A 9,969-nucleotide genomic window follows, 5' to 3' on the forward strand; every position below is an offset into this window, starting at 1 on the left:
TCTGAGTTTGGTTTCTTGTCGATTAGTGTCGTCTCGAGTGCTCTGGAGTGATTTTCGAGACTCTTTTCTGTAGAGTGACAACTTCCTTTGAAGACCGAGTTATTCCCACATTTTTCATTTTTTGACACTATTCACTTTTTGTCTTTTTCCCTATTCCGTCTTTTCCTCATTTATCACTCTGTTGGCATAACCACACTTCTTGTGTTCGGAGTTGGTTTCTGACTTCACGTATCGTCATTCCCAATGATTTCTATGAGATACGTATCTTTACTTTCGTGAGAAAGTACTCTGGTTGCTCCCGGTGTCCATAGGGGCATAAATGCAAAGTTCTTTGGAAACTTTTTCTTTTCTTGGGGTTTTTTCATAAATATCTTTTGAAGATATTTTATTTCAGGAGTATCTAAGAAAATATCTTTTAGAAGATATTTTCATTTTGGGGCAGTTTCGCAGTTTTCACTTTTTGGAGGGGTCATTGTGCAATTAATGAAAGTTATTGCTCAATGCCTTGTTTTGAGTCTGGATCCTCGTATGAGATTCATTTTCACATTTCGTCAAGTCATGGACTCTTAGAATTTCCTCCTGGACGATGTTTTCCAGTTTTTGGCTCCGGTTTGCACCAAACTTGTTTTGGGTATAACTCTCTGTTCGGGACTCGGTTTTTAACGTCGCTTCTTCTGTTGTTCATATTTTCTCATTTGGAATCTTTTTCATTCACAAAGCTTTGCTGTTTGAGTGCGTCTGCTCAGATTTCACTTTTTCGGACCCGGTTGGGCCCCGTTCGGGCCCCGTTCGGGACACTTTTTGAGTTTTTCTATAAATAGGGGGCCTTTAAGTGAAAAATCAGATTTTTGCTCTCTCTCTCCTCTCTCTTGGTCGGATCTAGAGGCAGCCATAGCTGCCATCTTCTCTTTCTTCTTTTGAGCTTCTTCCCTCCAATGAAATACCTTAATGCCTTAGTGTTTATTGTTCCCCTCGGCGAGGCCTTCGATTCCAACCGATTGGAATCTCATTTTGGTCATTTCTTGAGTTTGGGTTTGAAATCAAGTTGTGTTTTTTATGGGGCTTCCTTGGGATTCATGTTCGTGGTGTTGTCCTCGACAAAACCTAGGAGTTTCGTCGGATTCGGAGCCGATTTATTTTGGTGAGGATTTGAGATTTCATCTCAAATGGAGGTAGGGAAAGTTTTAGGCTTTTGTGTGTGTTGTATTAAGTGTTTAGCATGATTATACAACTTATATATATGCCTTGTATCAAATCTAGAAAGTTAGTAATTTTTTATTCTTTGTATAAGATTTAAAATTCATGATGATATATAACTTTGATTTGAATTATGGCATGGTAGAAAATCTTGTTTTAATATATTGGTTAACATATATTAAATTTGGATTAATTAAATAAGAATTGCTCTTTTTAATTAATATTTATCTTTTGTGAAAGATTAAAGTTCATGGTCGTACCTTGCATGAAATTGAGTTGTATTATGCTTCTAAATTGAGTTTTGGCATGTTTGTTAACATACTTTAATTTGAGAGCATTTGATTGAGTTTGAAAATTTAAAGACTTTAATTAAGAGAATTAATTAAAATCTAATTTTGTGGTTTCATGGGACTAATTAAGCTTATGTGTGAATATATGTAATGACCATGATATGTCTATTAGCATATATTAAATTGGGGCCAATTGGAAATGATTTGAAATCTAGAGAGTTTAATTATTTTGATGTAATTAGATTCTATCTTGTTTATCTATGGATTTAATCATGTTTTAGAAGGTGCTTCTATTTTAAGATCATGAATTTAGACTTGTGAAGTATTCACTTGATTGTGTTATATGCATTGAAGGGCATTGTTGTTAAATTTATATTCATGAGAGTATGTTTCTAATATGAATATATTGTTGGCTTGTGATTTCGTAGCATTATGGATATGAAATGCTTATTATGCACAATTGAGAGTTATATTGCTAACTTGTTACTATGTAGTAGTAATATGTATAAGTTATGAACTTATTTGGCTTATTTTGGAATCTTGGAACATTGTTGAGTTGAGATGGCTAGGGTTTGGCTCTAGTACGGGGACGTGAGTCCTCTAAGTCATTGAGATAGTGCGCACTTAGGGTGGTCTCCCTACGGGTTAGTGCCCGGAATAACCATTGAGGTCTCGGCAGAATTCTGAGCGTGATGTCCAAGTCTTCCACTGTTTGTTTTCGCATTCAATTCCAAGTTGACAATCATGTTTACCTTGTTAACTTGTGGTTTTGGCTATTGGCGATTTTGATGTTGTTAAGTACATCCATACTAAATTGATATATTTAGTTGATTTCACACTTTTAGATTTTTAGTTGATAACCTAGAGAATCTATGTCTTGATGTGTGTTATTAGATATTCTAATTATGCTAAATTGTTATATTTAGTTGATGTTGCATTTTAGACTTCAAGTTGATAATCTTGAGAATCTAAGTGTTGTTGCTTTGTGTAAGCATGCTTTTATGTTGTTGCTTTGTGTAAGCATGACCCTATGTTGCTAAAATTGCATGAATGAGGTGATTGATGCTAGAAATGATCTTAGGTAGCTAGGATGCTCCTTGAGTCTCACCTTTGACATAGACGTTAGGTGGAATGAACCATAATAATTAAATCATGTAAACTTGTAAAACGTAGGTCAATGCATGCTCATTTCCTACGAGTAGCTTTATGTTACTCACCCCTACGATACTGGGGCATATTTCCGGTACAAGAATCAAAGTTGAGGTTTTCATTATGCTTGGATGGTTTGTGGACTTGGAGACTTCCATTTTTGTGAAGGTTGGCTTGGAATGTCAATTGTAGTTTTCTATGTCAACATGTGTACATTTGATTCCTTATATGTAATGTGTACATGAGTACACTCTTTACGATGTATTTGACATGTATGAAATGAGGCCGGAGGCCAATGACATGCAATTTGTATCCTATGTAAATTTTGACTTCATGGAATATTATGAAAGTATTGAAAGATATTGAGTTCTTGCTTCACCATGTTTGCATTAGGTGTGGGAATTCCATTTTGATTCTTCCATTAGCATTCCTTCACCATGTATGAAGTGTGGCCAAGGGCCAAGTAGCATTTTGAACCATCTCATGATTTTAAATTCCAAGTTTTCGTTCCAAACTTCGTTTTTGGCATTTTGGTCGTTGGGGGGTCATATTTTGTATCGACCATATTTTTGGACCATGGAACATTGTAACACATCTTACTAGGTAAGTTACATTTGCGTGCATGGTCGTTTCCGGGTAAAGCTTCTTCTTTGGTGAAATGAGCCTCCTACGGACTCATTTTACACTTTTGTTGCATATTCTGACCTAAGGGTATTTTGGGAATTTCCTTTGGGAACTAAACTCTGTTCTTCACATGGTTGAATAGAAAATGTGATTTTAGGGGGGGTTTCTTCTTCGTGTTTTTCTGAAAAATGTCGTCTTGGCATCAAAAACCATTTCCGAAGTTTAGCTCTCAGTTTTTAAATTTAGCAGCTTTTTGGACCTCCATGACCAGATTTCATGGAGGGCATTTTGGGCATTTCACAGTGCGTATTTTTCAATTTTCCTCTTAAGTCATGTAGAAAGCTCAATTTTGAGGGGGGTTTCTTCTTTGTGTTTTTCCAGAAAATGTCATCTTGGCCCTCAAATTTCCATTTTCCCCAGAAAAACCCCTGCTGCCAGGGTTTCTTGCTACCCATTCTACCGCCTTCACATCTAAACGGTTACGAGGGGTTTTGTAACCGGTTAGATGAGTGTGGGCAGTGTTTTCTCGTGATTTTTAGCCTCCTAACCGGTTATGAAGGTCTCCTAACCGGTTAGATGATCTAGGGTTTACACTTTTTAACCGTTTTGCTCCTTCTTCTTCCGTTAGCCATATCTTCTTCATCCGGACTCCGAATCAAGTGATTTTTGAGTCTAAATTCATTAATTTTTCATTGTCTTTCCAATGGTGTGCTCAGTGGCACCCACTTTTAAGATGGAAATGATGATTTTGCCCCTAGGTTCATTCTTGTTTGTTTTTGAAACGTTGCTTCGGCATTTGATTCCTTTGGGTTCTGTGACCTTGTTGAGGGTCACATTGGTGTCTTAGAGCCATATTATATCTCTAGAGACCGTTGTTTTGTCTTTTGCTTCCGCATTTTGGATCCGTTATCGGGTCATCTTTCGGTTTATCATTGACGCACCGGGTTGAAAAACTTGGGCCGTCTCAATTTTGGTCGACTGAAATGCTAGTTCGGTCGACCGATTCTCCTTTGGTTTCTTATGTTCATCAAAATCTCTCATTCCAGTAGCCAAAATTGTCATTCAGGGCCATTTCGGTCAACCGATGGCTTATTTCGGTCGACCGATGGTTCATTTCGGTCTATCGAATCAACCTCTCCTTAAAAACATGTTTTCAGCTCTCAGCATGTTCATTTCATTCGTCCGATGGCCCAATTCGGTCGACCAAAATAACTCCAATCACCCAGCTTCTTCAGTTTAGTTTCAGCATTGTTGTTTTGACTTCAATTGATCATAACTCCTTCATTTTAAATCCAAATAGGGTGATTCTTAAGCCTAAATTCATGGATTTTGAGTCAGATTTCCAATGGTACTAATTCTATCCTCAGATTCAAATCACAGTGGAAGTTATTCAAGTTTTAGTGAGAGGGTGTCAGTTGTCACTTAAACCAGAAAGGGGCGTTTTGTGGTATCCATGTCCAAAGGTCTTAGAACCTCTTGGAATGTTGTGAAACGATTAGTTTAGGTTATGTGGACCTCATTTGACTAACTTAGAGTCAAATATCTCTCTTTAGTTGTAAATTGACCTTCTTGCCCTTGATTAACGGGTTTTGCTCGTTTTCTTCATCTTGTCATTTCTCCTTCGTCCGGACTCCGAATCATGTGATTCTTGAGTCTATCTTGATTAATTTTTCATTGTCTTTCCAGTGGTGTGCTTGATGACACTTGAATCCATACTTTCAGAAATAACTACCTTGCCCCTGGGGGCTTAATTGTTATTTTTTCGATCTTTTGCCTTCACACTTTGCTTCTTTGAGTTCCTTGACCTCATGGAAGGTCATCTTAGCGTCTTAGAGGTATGTTGTGCCGTGGGAGACCATTGTTTTGTTCCTTGCTTCCACATCTAGATCCGTTATCGGGTCAATCCTCGGTTCATCACTGACCCACCAGGTTGAATCAAAACCCGGGTCGTTACAGCCATGTTCGCATATGATGGCCTGTAGAAAGTGGGGTATGTGTCCTATAGCTATGGAGTGCAGTGATGTGGATAGTGGCAAGATCTGGACAATGTATCCACTGTAATATAAATCAAATGACCATCAATGGTGGTCCTCAACTCTGCCGTGTTACGCGGGGCAGGCCGGAGGTTCTGGAAAAAATTCGTACTAGCCTCTGGTACACCAGGTCTATGACAGGGGCAAGAATGACTGCAAGGCCTCTCTGTAATATATCATCATAGGCTGATCGGGTAAGTACCGATCGGGAAAAGAAGTCTATATCGAAGACCGACACATACGCCACTGAAAGGCGTGAGTATCTAGGTAATGGCCGATCTAGCTCCTGAGCTGGCTGAGCTGATGGAGGTGAAGTATACTCAGCCTCAGCCGAATGAGAAGGAGATGCTCCAGCATCAGAGTGTAATCTACTGTCAGAATGGGGAGACTGTGTGGGCTCCGCTGGCTCCTCCTGTATGGGGTCCTGGGCATGAGATGGACCGGCCTCATCATCCAAACTCGGCCTGCCCCGGCGGTGATAGTGTCCGCAAGCTGTAGTCTTGACCCTAGCCCTGGCCTGCAAAATAAAAGGAAACTTGCAAAGGAAGTCAGTGCCGATATAAAGAATTAAAGCACAAAATAGAATCATATATGTCAAGTAAGATAGACAAAATAGATAAATAACATGAATCTATGGAAGTGACAGGATGTGAACATGCTAAGCAGCATAAGTGTAAAATGCATCCAATGTGGAAAATCACAGGCATTGGGCATGAATGAGATAGCATAGACACAAGATAAGATGCATGGAATGTGTATATGAAATCTGTGAAGTTCGATCGATCACAAAAAATGTGAGATCCATCTCACTTGATCGATCTGAGAAACTGAGAAACTAAGTTTGATTGATCTCCCTACATCGATCTGAGAAAGAGGTTCGATCGATTAAACTGAGCGAAGAACATGAGTAGTCATAGATCTGTGACGTGGATGGCATGGGGCCTTCACGAACAAGGTCGTGCGCCCATCAACACAACAAAGCATCAATCCTAATCACTTTATGAGGCCCATACTCCCAAAAAAACAAATCAAAATCAAGAAAAATACAAAGACATATATACATATATATACAAAGAGCTTCAAACTTCATCAATGGAGATTTTTAACATCAAAATAGCTTAGATCCAGCATTTAAAACATGTATGCATCAAATTAAAGCTTGAAATCACAAGATGGAGGTTCGGATCTCACCGGAATCAAGAGAGAAATGGAGATACGAAGGGGGTGAGATGCGAATCAAGATCCGAGAGGAGAGAGAGTGATTCGACGCCTGGGATGCTCGCCGAAGATGGAGAAGAGTGGGTGCGCAGCGGCGACGAGGGATAGGGCTTGGAAGAGGGTTAGATCGATTTTTGAAATCGATCTTCAAACCCTCGGGTTCCATTTTTTAAAAACATTCCCTTGCCAATTTGATCGATCGAACTGAATCCTCAGATCGATCGAACTGACATCGATCTCTCCTCAATGTATTTTTTTTTTTTTTAAATAAACAAAAACAAAAAAAAAATGACAATAAAAATTAAATAATAAAATATTTTTTTTTTTTTTTTTTGAAAATTTTGAAATTAAAACAAAGTCAAAACAAAGTCAAAATTGAAAAACAAAGAACAGAGATCGATCTCCCCAAGATCGATCACAGAATACCTTCGATCGATCGAAAATGCATAGAATTGAAGAAATGTTCGATCTATTAGACAGAGAGGCTTTTCGGTGCAGGTGGATGCAGGTTGCAAATTTTCCTAAGTGTTGGAACTGAAGATCGATCCAAGATAAAGTTGGATCGATCAAAGAATTTAAGATCGATCTAGGAACAAGTTCGAATGATGGGACAGAGAGCTGAAATATGCAGGTTTTGTTCGAACCATTGGACAAAGAGTGATTTGGATGAAGGTTTGATGCAGGTGGGAAGTTCGATCGATCGAACTCATTTTGAGATCGATCAAACTTATGCAAATGATCAATTTCAACATGAAAGTACATGCAATCCTAATCACAGTTCCTAGCAATGTATATGAACCCAAAGCCAATATCAAGACTTCGCAAGAAATGAAATTAAAGATAGAAATGAGGGAGAAATAGGGTTTTGACACCCAACGAAATGTCTTGCTAGTCTTTAACGTCTCTAGCAAGATGTTGGGTTATTTTAGCCCAGATCAAACATCTTGTAGTGCATCCCCTACTTGATGGGGTGATAAGTGCTTTGAACTCCACCCAACAAATGGTTCTTTAAGGAACGTGTTGGATTAAGCTTAAAAGATGTTTTCGGTCCTTGGTCAAGACAATCTTTGGGCTTCCACGCCCTTTCAAAACAAGATTTTGAAACAACTTTCTTTGGTTTCAAGGTTGAAGATGGACTTGTTGAAATTTTGGTCTCACATAATAACTCAATTCCTTCACTTTTAAGGTCATGACATTTCTCTACAACATTCACTTCTTCATGCTTGTCAAATGAATTGGGGGTTGGATTAAAAATATTCAACTTTACCTTCATGTGGCCAAATAAAATCTTCATTATCCCCATCCTACAATTAATGTTGGCATTCGCGGTTGCCAAGAAAAGACGGCCAAGGATAACAGGAATTTGGCTCTTAGGATTTGGAACCGATTCCATGTCAATGGCAACGAAATCAACGAGAAAGAAGAATTTATCAATTTTAATCAACACGTCCTCAATGATACCCCTAGGCTTTTTGATGGATCGGTCGACAAGTTGTAAAACCACAGACATCGGTTTCAAGTCTCTTAAGCCTAATTTGACATACACCGAGTATGGAAGAAGATTAACACTTGCTCCTAGGTTAAGAAGAGCCCGATTAATGATATGATCACCAATGATGCATGAAGTGGTAGGTGAATCAGGGTCCTTAAACTTTGGAAGAGTGTTATGTTGCAAACTTGAGCTCACTTGCTCGGTTAAGACCACTTTCCTAGGTGCTTGGCTTTTGTTCTTCCCCTTTTGGGTGCACAAGTCTTTCAAGAATTTGGCATAAGCCAGAATTTGCTTGATTGTATCCAAAAGTAAAAGATTGACTTTCACTTGCCTAAACACATCCATGATTTCATTTACTTTGGCCTTTTTCTTGTTATTTGAAATGGATCATTTTAAGGCATCCGAAAATGGAGCTTTTGGTTCAAAAATCTTTTCAGAATTTTTCTTTGAAGTCTCTTTAACACAAGAAGTTTTCAAATCATTTTGCAAATATCACTTTTCAAAATAACTTTTCAAATCACTTTTCATAACTTTCTCATTTATATTGTCATGCATATGCAATGAAGGAGGAATATGATATGAAATGGGACGGGTGTTAACTTTTGGTTGCACCGGTTCACTCTCTTCATTAGACATACCCACTTGGTTGTCCACAATCTTTTCACTTCTCAAGTTAGTCACCACATTTACATGCTCTATTGTGTGACATTCCGATGAGGAATGAGTCTCGGAATGAGTCTCCACAACACATTATTGCTTTTGTGGGGTATTCAAAGGCATTTTCCCTTTCTCTCTAGTATTTAAAGTGCTAGCTATTTGCCCAACTTGGGTTTCTAGCTTTGCAATAGATTGAGAGTGAGAATGAAGAAATTGAGTGTTTGCCTCTAAAGTGCCCAAAGCGGTCAAAACTTTCTCTTCAAAAGCGGGACTTCTAACATTTCCTTAGGAATATGATTGATTGGGGAAATGAGAATTTAAAAATTGGTTTCCTTGTGATTGGTATGATGATCTAAAACCTTGGGAACCTTGGCTTTGCATTGGAGGTGGAAGGTACTTTCCTTGAAAACCACCTTGGGAAGGGTTTGAACCCTCCCCTTGGCTTTTCCAAGAGAAGTTCGGGTGATTTCTCCAACTAGGATTGTAGTGATTGCCATAAGGATTGTTCCCTTTATTCACAAATGTTGTATTTACTTGTTCATGATGCTCACTTTGCACATGTCCATGAGGACAATTGGAAGTAGAATGTAAAACACTTGAACAAGTCATACATGTCTCATTAGATGCATGATGGGAATGGTTAGGGAAGGAAGATACTTGATTCACCGAGTTTTGGTTGATCAAGAATTGATCAAACCTTTGAGAAAATGATTTCATCTCGGCGGCAATTTCATTGGAGTGGTCGACTTGATGTAAGCCGACATTCTTCCTATCACTAGAATTTCTACCATTCTTTGAAGATAAGGTACGGTGCAAAGAGTTTTCACTAATGCTTTCATAGAGACGCCACACATCATCCTCATGCCTATCAATATAAGAGCCACCCATGGAAGCATCAACCATGCCTTTGTAATTGTCCGATAAGCTCTCAAAGAAATATTGAACTAATTGCTATTTGGGCATGTCATGATGTGGACACTTCCTAAGCAATTCATTAAAGCGTTCACATGCCTCATGAAATGTTTTCCCATCCCCATGTGAAAATTCCCTAATTGAAGTTCTCATGGCATTAGTCTTAGAAACCAGATAGTACTTCTTCAAGAACTCTTGTTGCATTTCTACCCAAGAAGTTATTGAAAAAGGCATAAGATTGTTAAACTAATATTTTGCCTTGTCTTTAATGGTGAATGGAAAAAGTTTAAGCCTTAAGACCTCTTCCGGCATGTCTGTATATTTTACAGTGGAAAATACTTCAAGAAACTCATCTAAATGCTTGTAAGGTTCTTCACTTGGAAGTCCATGATAGTTA

The 9,969-nt window shown here is 38.4% G+C and overlaps 1 pseudogene; it reads left to right on the forward strand.

Annotated features, from left to right (window-relative positions):
- The first annotated feature begins 9,621 nt into the window (after positions 1–9,621).
- LOC132284058 (small nucleolar RNA R71) lies at positions 9,622–9,720 on the forward strand (annotated as a pseudogene).
- Positions 9,721–9,969: the final 249 nt, after the last annotated feature.

The sequence above is a fragment of the Cornus florida genome, unplaced genomic scaffold (assembly GCF_030987335.1).
Source record: "Cornus florida cultivar Cherokee Brave unplaced genomic scaffold, ASM3098733v1 CherokeeBrave_3.0.0_Hap2_Chr01, whole genome shotgun sequence".
Lineage (NCBI taxonomy): Eukaryota > Viridiplantae > Streptophyta > Magnoliopsida > Cornales > Cornaceae > Cornus > Cornus florida.